General features: G+C 36.9%; 1 long non-coding RNA gene across 1 annotated transcript; it reads left to right on the forward strand.

Annotated features, from left to right (window-relative positions):
* Positions 1-2,836: 2,836 nt before the first annotated feature.
* On the forward strand, positions 2,837-13,510 carry LOC141377878 (uncharacterized). The gene is made up of 5 exons (XR_012390976.1): positions 2,837-2,902; positions 3,887-3,962; positions 4,628-6,936; positions 9,035-9,137; positions 11,041-13,510. It is a non-coding gene; the product is annotated as an uncharacterized lncRNA (long non-coding RNA).
* The last annotated feature ends 600 nt before the right edge of the window (positions 13,511-14,110 follow it).

Here is a 14,110-nt window from a genome sequence, read left to right on the forward strand (position 1 = left end):
TATTATATTGCAGTTCAGTTTGTTCATGAAATTGAGCTGTCAGCCATGATGCAACATTTTTGTCCAAACTGGCTGAGAGGTTTCGATCACTGTGATGTCAACGCTGGAATCATAAGCTCAGGTATTGATATTGTACTTTATTAAGTAACTTCCCATCTTGGTTCTGGGTGGCTGCTTGAAGTGCATGCACTGTGTAAAACATATTCCAGAGTAGTTGACAGCATTGTCAAGATACTGGAATTTCAGCACCAATCAACATCTATATACTGCTAATATTTAAGCGATGTTGACCACATAAACACCGCTAGTTGGCCATTGTGTTCACATGCTCAAAAAAAGACTGTGATCGACTCCACCGCTGATCACTGAGTGCAAACACATATACATGCCACTTTAGCATTTTAAGGCTGATCTTTTTTAAATTTCAGTGTCGATTGGTACCAAATTCGATACTTTTGACAACACCAGATGGTGGGTCATTTCACTGTGGTGACCCCTGTTAAATCAGACACTAAGCTGAAGTAAAATGAATGAATGAAGGTTTATGTAATATTGCGTTTACCCAAAATTGTAATCATTTCTGGCAAAAAAGAAAAATCAATAATTTGACACATTTACTCTTGGTTATTGCAACAAAATAAAAAATGCATGCAACATAATTATATAAGGTTTCATGGTCCACGGACACAAATAGTGATGGCTACTTAAAAAAATTTTCATTAGAATGCATAGGAATGCCAATAATTGTAGAATATATCAATGATTTTTTTTCTTGGTGGAATTGTGGTATTTTTAATTGTCCTCTTTTTTGCTAAAGTTAAAGGTTAGCTTAAAAAAGTAATTAGTTGCCTTAAAAACAATAATTTGCTTGCTCAAATAAGTAAATAAACTAGCTGTAAATTGGAACTGTTAAGTTGACTTAGGGCGTACTCACTATGTACAGTTGCCTTGAACTTGGCCAAAGCACGCTTGTCCCCCCTCCCCCGACCACCTGCACTCACATTACATTCTGGCCTGGGCAGGCTTACATCATCGATGATGCACTGTTCAGTAACTTTCGCTCAGCACAGTGGAGATGTCTTCAGTTATATCATTTAATTCGTTTGATATGTGGTGACACGCAGTCAAATATTTTGCCGAACAGATCAGCCACTTTTGACGCTCATAAACAATCATAAAGTCCTGGTGCTGCAGGAGGTTTTCTGAAGGTGCAGCTGTAGTGCAGTGAGGGGGTTTGCTTCTTTAATATTCTACGATAAAAGTTGTTGCACGTCCTCCAGTTCCTGCCACAAAATGAGCAAGTTATAGCTACTTGAAGTGTTCAGAAAAAACTAAATACCTGTGAATAAACTCGACACAGAGGAACATAATGCCAGCTAGCGTTTGGGAAGTGTCATTGCAGAGCAACAGAAACAGCGTGTAGAAGTATAAATGCATGACTATGTGCAAGGCTTGCACCATAAGTCGCACCAATCACATAACGCAGAAGTATAAATCAGCCTTTAGCCACAATATTTTTAACCACGCCCCTCTTAGCATTAGATTGCTATGATGGAATGATGTGCAAAAACAAGCCCCGCCCCCTACTCAATATTCCATTTGAGTTTGTAAATACATCAACATACTGAAATTTAATTATCAGCAACTTCCAGTTCACACAGACTATAAGAGTGTTGCTTCTATTTCCTTAAGTATACATAGGGGTTTTATTTCACAATTGATTGATGTTTATTGCAGTAGTGTTGTGTGGTCGCAATTATAGTGTTTTGTGTCCGCTCGTCTTATTCTTTCTTCACTCCACCCACTATGTCTTTACTCTTTCCAAACATTTTCAGTGGATTAATTACAGTAAACTGTTGTGATCATCCAGGCCTTATGTAGAGATGATGAGGTCATCAAGATCTACAATCAGAGTTGAATCCATTCGAGACTCTCGGGATTAAAAACGATGTGTCTGAAAGGTTGGAGGGGATTGGAGTGATGATGTTTCAGCTGCTGAGATCTGATGACGCACATCAGCCTTGACGCCTTCACTTCAGGCTAAAATCTCATGCTGCAAGTCAAACTTCTACAGCAGACTCGAGCTGTTTATTCCATCCGCCGCTAATTACTTCACTCCTTAAACAACTCGCAGATCTCCTGCTTTCCTCTTCGGGCGAGAAGAAAGAATCCCACTCTAAATCCCAAATACCTTCCTGTGTGAAAATAAATGAAATTTGCTCCACAATTTGAAATGACTTCCGCGGTTTACGGTTTCTGCGTAACAGATGGTGATTTTTCTGTATTGTTTTACAGTCGGCGTGTCTCTCATGCCCACACACCTTTCTCGCGGAGGGTGATCTCATATCTTCCGCAGTAAATGCTGAAGCTGTGAGTAATTCTGCCAAACATCATTATGTCCTGCTCCTGGCCGTTGTGCCTCATTAGACGCTGTTACTAGAGGACTCGGGAGTCCCAGAGGAGCCTGGAGGTGTTTTGTTAAGGCCTACACCAGAGGAAACCGCGTGGCCTGAGCAAGCCTTTTCCGGGCCTGTACACGCTGCATTTATTTTCGATGCTCTCTTCTGAAAATATCTTCTCTCTAGAACAAGATGCCATCAGTTGAGAAAGACTGCCAAGTGCTAACCGTTCTAACATAAGCTGCAGGAAGAGCAATAATAGAAATTACATATAGACAACGGTTATGTAAGGTTTGTCAACAGAAGTGTGTTTGCATCTGTCCAATGTTCTATTGTATGCATTTTTAATAAACAACAGTGGTATAATTGAATCTATCGTTCAACTGCTGTGGTTTGATTGCCATTCAAATGACTCTTATGCATTTTTATTCATTTAGAAAATCCAAATGAATGGCTCAAATGAACTGGTTCTTTTTGTGGATTCGAAAGCATTCAACTTACAGGTAACTTTGAGATTCATGCTGTTTGAAATATCAATGTGTTACATAATATTTGGCTGGTTTTATTTAAAATATACAGTAGTTCAGGCCAGTAACAAGATGCATGTCTTTAAAATGATTGTGAACCTTTTATTTTATTTATTGGTTTAAGCAAAGACTCCCAAACTAGGGCCAACGGGCCAAAGTTGGCACATGGTAACCTTTAATTTGGTCCGCCATCTCATCTAAGAAAAGAAAAAGAATGATGGGGAGGGTTTAGAGATTGTCAGTTGAAATGTATTGTAGCCTGTTGTTTGTTTTATCGTGAAAGGCTAGCTGAAATTATGTTTCAATTAAATGATGTAAATTTATCAGATTTTGTTTAAATGTACATACTGTCGCTGAGAATGCAGAGACTTTGGTGAACAAATCAAAGCAAATTCAGATTCTGCTTGACTAGTGTATTCAGCACTCAAATCCACTGTGTTATCAATGTGATTGTATGTTTTTATTGCAATAAGTTATCATTTAAAAGTTATGTAAGTTAATACCATTTAAACCAATGCTTTCTATATATTTTAAAATATAAGATAAATAAATTAGGTAATTACCCATGATGAAAACTTTCATGTAATATAATTGGGTATATTTATCTTTGGCCCACGGCACGTAATATTTTTGTTTTGTTTTGTTTTGTTTTGTTTTTTTATACGAAAAAGATTTTAAAAGATCTCAACAATTTGCAATAGAATTACATTTTTGTATATGCTACCAAGATATATAGAAAGATGGGGGGATTAAAATCAAGTGAATTAAAATTAAATACTTTTTAAACTGGTTCTTGAGGTGTTTATTGTGTTTTGGTGTTTTTTGTGTTTTTATTATTTTTTATAAAATAAATGTTAAGGAGATAGTACAACCAAAAATGGGAATGTACTCACCATTTACTTTCCCTCACGTGGTTCCAATTCCAATCCTGGCAAACACCTTGTCCTTCTTTACTTTTAGGAACTTTGAAGTGGAGGCTGAAGTATGAGGAGCAGCGCCATCCTGCTGAAGAATTTGCCCTCTCCTGTGGTTTGTGGTGTGTGTGTTGATGTTGCCATCCACTCTGCAGATCTCTCGCACACCCAATACTGAATGTAACCCCAAACCATGATTTTTCATACACCAAACTTGACAGATTTCAGTTAGAATATTGGGTCCATGCAGGTTCCAATAGGTCTTCTCAGTTTTTGTAATGATTAGGATCCAACCTTCTGGAACATTTCCATATAATCAACTAGAAGTCAAGTTATTATTTGTTGCTTATACAACTGAGTTAGACGACAAGACTTTCGTCAGATAGTATATATTAAAACCAATAACTGGACATTATTTAAAAAGCAAGAAACATTATACAATGGTTTTCAGTGAATATTGTTGAGATTATCTCTTAGTTTTTGGTTCTAGAATTGTTTTCATTAAATGCTTAACATTTTAAAGGGCTGATATTATTAAGGAACCAGAATCATAAAACTCTTTATGATTTCCATAGTTTTCCAGGTAACCTGAACATATATATTTCTGGACTCAATCAAAAATGCCTCACAGTTTTGCTTGCATAACTGCGACCGTCATCAAAACAATTTAATTGGTACCACATTAAATCCATTGTATTTTTGTCATTAGTCTTGTTGTTTGACGCTTGGTCATCTAGGAAGGAAGTGTTCTGTGTAAATGGAAGTGAAACATGTTTTGTTTTCGCAGAATGTCCCGCCTAAACTGACGCCACAGCACCCTGTGTCCCGATCAGAATTGCGTTGCTGTTCTGCATGCGTCTGCTGTCCCGTCATGATAACACAGCAGCCAGATCTGCAAACGGGATCAAAGATGAGTTTCCTCCTAACAAACAGCCCAACACATTGCAATTACAAACATGTGGCGTGAGCCGGGTACAGATGTCGGGCCGTGCCCACACCCCTAAAACCATCAGGATGCGGTCCAGATGTGAAGCGCTCCATCTCACGTAAGACACAGATGGTGCTGTTTCTCAGACCACCGCAAGGCAAATGGTGCTTTTGTCTGAAGTAGTTTTTTAAATTTAGATTGTTTTGCTACACCCAGTTTGCATGTGAAGCTGTAAAACAGGCTGTGTGTGAACAACCACCAACAGTCTCATTCAGTTGGAGTCGATAGTGGTTAGAAAAAGCAGAACTGCCAACTTTTATCTAGTTGCTCATGCTATAGGCTTGTGTTATGTCAGTAATGATGAACCCAGCGGACACCATGATGTAAAGTGTATTTATAGAGCGCATTTATTGTGTATGGCCATACACCCAAAGCACTTCAACAATCATTTACTGCACACTGGTAGTGGTGTGCAGCATCCACTTAGATGATGCAACGGCAGCCACAGGACAGTGCGCCAGTGCGCTCACCACACACCAGCTATTGGAGGAGTGGAGAGACAGTGATAGAGCCAATTCAGTAGATAGAGATGATTGGTAGGCCATGATTGTAAGGGCCGATTGAGGGACTTTGGCCAAGACACTAGGGTTACACCCCTGCTCTTTACGAAAAGTGCCATGGGATTTTTAATGACCACAGAGAGTCAGGACCTCGGTTTAACGTCTTATTCGAACCCACTGACAGTATAGTGTCCTCTTCACTTTTACAGGGCAATAGGACTCACACAAACTGCAGTTTGAGTGCCCCCTGCTGGCCTCTCTAACACCTCTTCCAGCAGCAACCTAGTTTTCACATGTCATCTCCCATCCAGGTACTGACCAGGCTCAGCCCTGCTTAGCTTCAGTGAGTAACCGGTCTTGGGCTGCAGGGTGACATGGCTGTGGCTGATGTCAAACCAATGTCAAAAAACCTGTCAAGAACCTGTCAACAAAATTTGAGATCTAAAGAAACGTATATAGCGCTACGTTTTCAGAATGAGCCTATATTGGGTTAGTGAGTCGACAACACGGCGACCCGAGTTTGATTCCTAGCTCAAGGTCCTTGCCCTCTCTCTCTGCTCCCTATGGTTTCCTCCACTGTACTTTCCTATAAAATAAGGGTTAGCCTTTATTTTTAGCCTTTAACGTGCTTTTGATGTCAATGTTAGATGTCATTTTGAGATCTAGGTAGTTGCGTGCATTGTAGAGGTTATAAAATTGTGTGTAAATTTGTCATTTGTAATTGCAGCTTTTACATAAGAATAAAAGGTTCATGCATTTTAATTGTTTTAATGACAATATTGTAATTGTCAAAAGAGCATCAATATGTGGATGTCAAATGGACAGGTTTTAACATTAAATTGATTAGAATTTTTGACATTTTTAATGTTGTTTTGACTTTAAGATGCCCACTGGGTAGGAATATAAATATAATTTAGATGGATGGATGGATGGATAGATAGATTTCTTCCATAAAAAAAATACAAACTACAAAATTATAACCAATTTTACAAATTTGTATTCTTGATTATTCCTCTTTATTAAAATGTGTTTATTTATTTTCCCCTAACCTTTCATCATCATTACTCCACTCTTTCAGATTCTCCAGAAATGTTACCAATAAGTTGTGCTGGTTAATATTTTTGTGGAAACTACTATGCATTTTTGCTAGATTTCCTTCTGTGAACAGGTTTACATTTGTGTATATATTCAGCAAATGCTTCATTCCTCTTCATGGAAGCTTCAGGTTCATTCGCGGTATGTATTTTATCAAATTTCCTGTCGTTTACAAATTCTCATTCACCACAAACTAAGTAACAACCAGTACAATGATTTTGTCACTTTATTTAAAATTTCATCCACCTTAAATAATAATCTGTCCTCATTTTCCATCTCTGTATCAGTCATTTCCCATGTAAGATTAGACCTGTTTTTAAATTGGATTATTGCAGATGGAAATCTCGGAGGCGCGAGTGGGAATCTAATGAAGGGCAGGTGCAAATGAAATCATTCCTGAATTCTCCGAGGATATTTCCGTCAGTCCACAGGTTACTGTCAATTCCTGAAACTGCTCAATCTCTGAGGACGTAAAGAAGCCAAACCAGTCTCTCAGTGTCGGCTGTGACCGAGGTGACGTCCTGTTTCAGCTTTATCTCATTATAACTCTATAGGTTTATCTCATCTTATGAATCCTGCCCGCTGTACTGGAAAGAGCACTGGTCATTTATCTTTTCAAATATCTTTCGTATGATAGATTGGACATGAGATTTAGATGGACACACACACACCTGCGGACTGGTTTGAGTTTATATGTGTGGGAAATCTTGACTTAGGTCTTTAGACGGTACTGTGCTGTTTGAAAGTTTGTAAATATTTAATGTATTAATTTGTTTATACATTTATTCAATCTAAATAACATACAAAATATGTGAAACAGGGTGGCGCGGTGGCACAGTGGGTAGTGAATGAGTGTATGGGTGTTTCCCAGAGATGGATTGCAGCTGGAAGAGCATCTGCTGCGTAAAACATATTCTGGATAAGTTGGCGGTTCATTCCGCTGTTGCGACCCCAGATTAATAAAGGGACTAAGCCAAAAGAAAAGGAATAAATATACAAAATAACAAAAAATGTAATTAAATTAAAACTGAACAACTACTGTACAGAAATATATTTTATGAAGAAAATGCCAAAGCAAATAATCCTATGTATAAAATGTAACTAATTTAAAATTAAAATAAACTGTAGTGATAATTTTTTTTTAATAATGTATCAGTATATTTTATTTTTGCATGCCCAAATACATTTAAGGGATGTATGAATGTGAATGTGTATCAAAATATAATATATACAATGTATTGTTCGCATGATTTGAAAACAGTAAATAAAACAGAATATATACATAATTTTTACATGTTTTTATTCACTATAATAAATTGGAAAACATATTATTATGCAATTTAAAATATATTAATATGAAAAAATAGAGAACTTGATAAAAATATATTTAATCAGATTAAATTTCAGAAAGAACAGTCCTCTAACGAAACAAATCTGGGTTTATATATACTGTATGTTTATGAGCAATATCACACCAGTAGCAGTGCGATGTGGCTGTGTATATATGTGTGTGTGTATATGTATATGTAATGAAGGGCAGGTGCAAATGAAATCATTCCTGAATTCTCCAAGGATATTTCCATCAGTCCACAGGTTACTGTCAGTTCCTGAAACTGCTCAATCTCTAAGAGACAGCAGTATATATATATATATATATATATATATATATATATATATATATATATATATATATATATATATATATATATATATATATATGTATATATGTATATATGTATATATGTATGTGTGTGTGTGTGTGTGTGTGTGTATATATATATATGTATGTATATATATATATGTATGTATATATATATGTATGTATATATGATATTGCAGAATATTGCACGGCTATCAGCCAATCAGATTTGAGAACCAGACAGAACTGTTGTATAAATATAACATACATAATATATATTAATGATAATAATAAAGAATTTCCAGGTCCATTTGTGAGCAATGTTGAGTTAAAAAACAGCATTTTAGAGCATCAGTAAATGGGTATTCTTTCATATTCTTAATACTGGACCTTTTTTTGGCTGATTTCTGAATATGTAAAATATAAAACATAACTTTAATGGCTAGCATTTCTAATAATACACAATTATCCATATTAATATTTTTCAAACATTCAACTTACCCCATGACATGATCTCCACTACTGTTTAAGATTGCATATTTTTACACCTCTATTATGATAATGTTTAATACATTATGAAATATTCGGATTACCAACTTTAACCATATTAAACCTTCAGAAATGCATGACTGTTTAGTCATTTAGAATATTCAGTTATATAAAACTTTTGATTAAAACCTATTATTCCATCAGCATTGCTCAGTATTTTTAATTAGCACTACATTAACCACTAACTCACCCGCGCCCTGCATGTGTGAATAATCACGGCTGATGGTGTAATTAATGTAATGGTCTTAGTGCTGATTGAAGAGTGTGTGTTGTGGTCAGGATGAGATGGAGAGTTTGTGAATGAGTGATGTTCAGTGCAGATCTGCCTCACACTGATCCTGCTCTTCCGCTTCTGCTCGTTCCCTGTAGAGACTGGAAAAACACTTGCTGGATTTTACACCCTGTTATTCTTTCTCTCTGCAGTCTCTCCGGTCTTTGGGCCATTAGAAGAATATCTCCATGTCTGTTTAGGAGGAAGAACACCAGATTGATCTCAGTGGGTAAAGCAGCGTGACCTTCTCAGCTAGTAAACCATACTTTTTATTTCATTCTTATATCATTTATTTAAGAAGGGTCCATATATAACAGTAATAGAGCATGAGATGTCTATCTATTCATCCATCTGCTTGTTTGTCATCTATCAATCCATCTATCTCCATTTATCTGTCTCCCTGTTTACCATCCATATGTTCTAATCTTTGTTTATCATTTATTCATCCGTTTGTTTGTCTATCCATCCACCATGTATCCAGATTGTCCTCCATGAGTCCATTCATTCTTTTGTTCCATCCACCCACCCATCATTTTTTTGTTTCATCCATCCATCCATCCATTTATTTATCCATCATCCAGTTTTTCATTCATTTATCCATCCATCCATTCATTTATCCATCCATCCATCCATCCATCCATCCATCCATCCAATGTTTATAATTTATCCATGTATCCATAAAATGTTTATCATTCATCCATCCATCCATCCATCCATCCATCCATCTCTCCGATGTTTATCATCCATCCATCCATCCATCCATCTATCTATCCATCCATCCATCTATCCAATGTTTATCATCCATCCATCTATCTATTCGCCGATCCAATGTTTATCCATCCATCCATCCACCCATCCATCCATCCATTTATCCATCCATCCAATGTTTATCATTTATCCATCCACCTCCGATGTTTTCCATCCATCCATCATTTATCATTCCATCCATCCAATCATTGTTCATAATTTATCCATCCATCCATCTGTCCAATGTTTATCATCCAGCCATCCATTCATCATCCATGCACCCATCCATCCATCCATCCATCCAATGTTTATCATCCATCCATCCATTCATCCAATGTTCATCATCCATTCATCCATCCATTTATCCAATGTCTATTATTTATCCACCCAATGTTTTTCATCCATTCATCCAATGCTTATCATCCATCCATCCATCCATCCATCTAATGTTTATCATCCATCTATTCATCCATTAATCTAATGTTTATCATCAATTCATCCAATGTTTATCATCCATCCATTTGTCAATCCATCTATCTATCTATCTATCTATCTATCTATCTATCTATCTATCTATCTATCTATCTATCTATCTATCTATCTATCTATCTATCTATCTATCTATCTATCTATCTATCTATCTATCTATCTATCTATCTATCTATCTATCTGTTTGCCATCCATCATGCCAAGTCTTACTAAAGTGATTTATAAAAATATGAAAAATGTAACTTGGGACTTGATAAGATTGTGTTCCCAATGAACCTTGTAATTCAAAGAACCATTCTTTCTTAGCGTTAAAAGCTTTCTGGGGAATGTTAAAGTAATTTTTGGTGTTGTCACTGAGTAGTACCATTTCAAAAGGTACACTTCTCCCAAACAACTTACTGATCCGTTAACTTACTAATTCATCAAATGGTTCCAAACCTTCCTTCTGTTATGGAAAAAAAAGAAATACTGTTTAAAACACCCCTGTATGCACTTTCAAAAATGACCACGAAGAATCATAAAAGTGGCCAAAATACAGATAGACGATTAAAATGAATGTTTACATGGTTTTAGTTGAGATTTTGTCAGGAAAAACAGTTTACTGAAGTACCCAAACCTGTTGCCCTAGCAGTTTATGTTGTATTGGAGTCCAGGGTGGAGCTGAAGTAAATCTAATAGATAGTCGCCCATGGGAAGTGCAGTCGTAACAGCATTAGTCATGCACAGATGTTTTTACAAGCTGCTTCACACAAACACTATAATCAGTAGCAGTCAATTAGGTCTGCTAACCCTAAAAATACTCATCCTGTGTCAGAGGTTCACCTACTCTGCAGTAAACACAAGAGCATCTGAATGTAGACGTGGACGCAAATCAGACAATCTCCGGACCATTGATGTCAAAATGTCTATTTTCTCTCTCCAGTCCTGCAGGGTTTTGGACAACTCTAAAAAACACGAAGAGATGGGAGCCGTGACTCACCGCTCTGGAAAAGCATCATATCTGGCGGGCCAAGCCGTAAACAAATGATGGGTTTCGGTCAAATGGGCCAAAGATCAGAGACTGGATTTGGAGTCGGTAAAGACGTTTGGTGATCTGCCATATTAAGAGATTATGCATGCACCGTTTGGTTACTTCTTAAAAGAAAAGAAAGCCACTTAAAAGAACAAGTTGGTTCCTGTTTAAGCTTCATACTTTAGCTTTGTCAATTTGGAAATAATTAGTTGGTTTTCAGGATGGAAAGCTAAGGTCAAATGCACATTTTCCACTTTGTGGAATGTAGACTGATAGTGTAAGGTTTGTATAATGATAAAATCTAATGGGTTGGGAGAAATTGCACATCCTCAAAAATCATAAATTATACACATCCTGATAAATGAACCAAGAAAAAGTGTTTAAAATATAAATTATGTAGGAGAAATGTTTTATTTTCACATGTCGTTTGATTCTCAACTCCTTTGTTTATTACACAAATGAGGGTTAATATGAATAATCACTAAACACCTCGTTTTGACACCTATCTGATTATTAAAGCGCTCCTATTAAGATGACTTTAGATGTGTGTGTGCTCTGCTCGTCTCTGAACCTGAGCGCACAAACACAACAGCATGTGCTCTTTTACACTTTTAAAAACATGAATGATTCGAATGTACATCAATTCACAAGTTTACATCAATTCACAAGTGAGAGGAGGATGGAACGAGGCCGATTGGTGTAGTGGCAGCAGTAATGTGGTCAATGTATTGGTCCGTTGTGGTGAAGAATAAGCTGAGCCGAAAGGCAAAGCTCTTGATTTACCGATCAATCTACATTTCTACTCTCCCATATGGTCATGATTTTTGGGTCACGACCGAAAAAACAAGATCTTGGATACAAGCGGCTGAAATGAGTTACCTTCGCAGGGTGGCAGGGCGCACTCTTAATGAATAGGGCGAGGAACTCCGACACCCAGGAGGAGCTCGGAGTAGAGCCCCGGCTCCTCCACATCGAGATAAGTCAGCTGAGGTGGCTCGGGCATCTGATTCAGATGCTTCCTAGATGCCTACCAAGGTAGGTAGACGCCTACCTACCTAGGGATGTAGACGCATACCAGGAGGAGACCTTAGCCCCTTTCACACATACAGACCTTTCCGGAAAATTACCGGCAATTTTCCGGAAAGGTTGTATGTGTGAACAGGTCCTTTTTGAAAATACCGGTAAATTCGTTCTGGCTATTTTCCGGAAAGAGAAGTTGTAACATTACCGGCAATTTGCCAGAATGCTGCGCTGTGTGAATGCAGAAGGAAGATTGCCGTAATAAGCGCGTGCACGTCTAGAACGTGCTGACGTGAGACATCTGCTTTAGCCAATCACAACAGTCAGACGCATTTACGTCCGCGCGGTTTGTGAGAATAAAAGCCTTTGAATATTTTTCCAGACACATTTAGCTGCTAGAAGTTAGTCAGATCACTTTTATATGTTCTTCTTAATGCCAACTGTGTAAATAATCATCGATGAGATGCTTATGATAAGCCATTGTTTGTTTACCTTCAAACTTTGCATGTGCCTGTGAAACAGCCTGTGAGCGCCTGCACACGCACATATTATGAACATCTCGACATGCGAAAGTGATCCTGCGAAAGTTGTTCACAATATTGATCATCCACAGAGTTTGTAATTTAGTCAAATGTTTACAAATACAAGCGCAGCCGTTTAAAGCTCATTTGTGGTGAATGATGTCAGAATTTACCGGTATTTTGGAATGGATGTGTGAATGCTCTTTTCCGGAAAATTTCCGTAACGTCCTCGCCTGTGTGAACAGCGCTTTTTTTTTTTGTCTCTCGGCTAGCCAGGGAATGCCTTAGGATCCCCCCAGAGGAGCTGGAGGAGGTGTCTGGGGAGAGAAAAGTCTGGGGTTCTCTCCTAAGACTGCTGCTCCTGCAACCCTTCCCCGGAAAAGCGGTAATAAATAAATGAATGAATGAATGAAAAATAGATTTTCATTAAGTATATGAATGATATTTTAGTTTTGGATAAATTTCTTACATTAATGTTTAGTAAATATACTGTAAGTTAAAATCTCGCCACTGTTACTGGTTGAAACCTAAGTTAGTTAGTTTGTTAGTTATATATGTCTATATATCTATTTACAAAACCCCAAGAATATATGAATGATATTTATTAATTAGTAATTAGACAAGTAATTGTATAATGACGGTTTGTTCTTTAGACTATCGAAAAAAAAATAGCTTAAAGAGGCTAATAATTTTGTCTGTAAAATGGTGTTAAAAAAAATTAATAACTGCTTTTATTCTAGCCGAAATAAACTAAGTAAGACTTTCTCCAGAGGAAAAAATATTATGAGACGTACTGTGAATGTTTCTTTGCTCTGTTAAACATCATTTGGGAAATATTTAAAAAAGAAGAAAAATTAAAGGGGGACTAATAATTCTGACTTCAACTGTATATATAAATCATTTAAAAACATGGAACCCCTATTTTAAATAAATATCTAGTCTACTAAATATCTGAGGAATAACTGAGGGAGAAGGAATTTAAAAAACCTAATTGCTTGGGGTATAAATTATAATTTTTTCATATTTCTTACACACCAGGGAACACAATATTGACGACCTGTCAGTAACAATTGGAAGGTGTTTGATAAGGGATGTCTCTCATCATTGGCAATCATGAAAGCCTTATTTCGTACTCTTTCTTTGTGAAAACTATCAATGCTCTTTAGTTTTATTCCCTACAACTTACTGGCTGTTGTTACCAGCTTCCCCAGTCACCTCTTCTGGGCCGCAGAAGCATTACCATATCAACAGATACCACAAAAGGTTGCAATACTTTCAACAAAAGCACTATAAAACATGATCAACATTGTGTTGTCAATATTAAAAGACAATAACCGCTTTAAGAAGTACATTTTCTGTTGAAGCTTTTTCCTTACAGTCAGTCCATACATCCAACTTCTAAAGTAATTTTAAGGTCTTTAAATGTATGGACAGAGTCT

Source organism: Danio rerio, chromosome 15, assembly GCF_049306965.1.
Source record: "Danio rerio strain Tuebingen ecotype United States chromosome 15, GRCz12tu, whole genome shotgun sequence".
Lineage (NCBI taxonomy): Eukaryota > Metazoa > Chordata > Actinopteri > Cypriniformes > Danionidae > Danio > Danio rerio.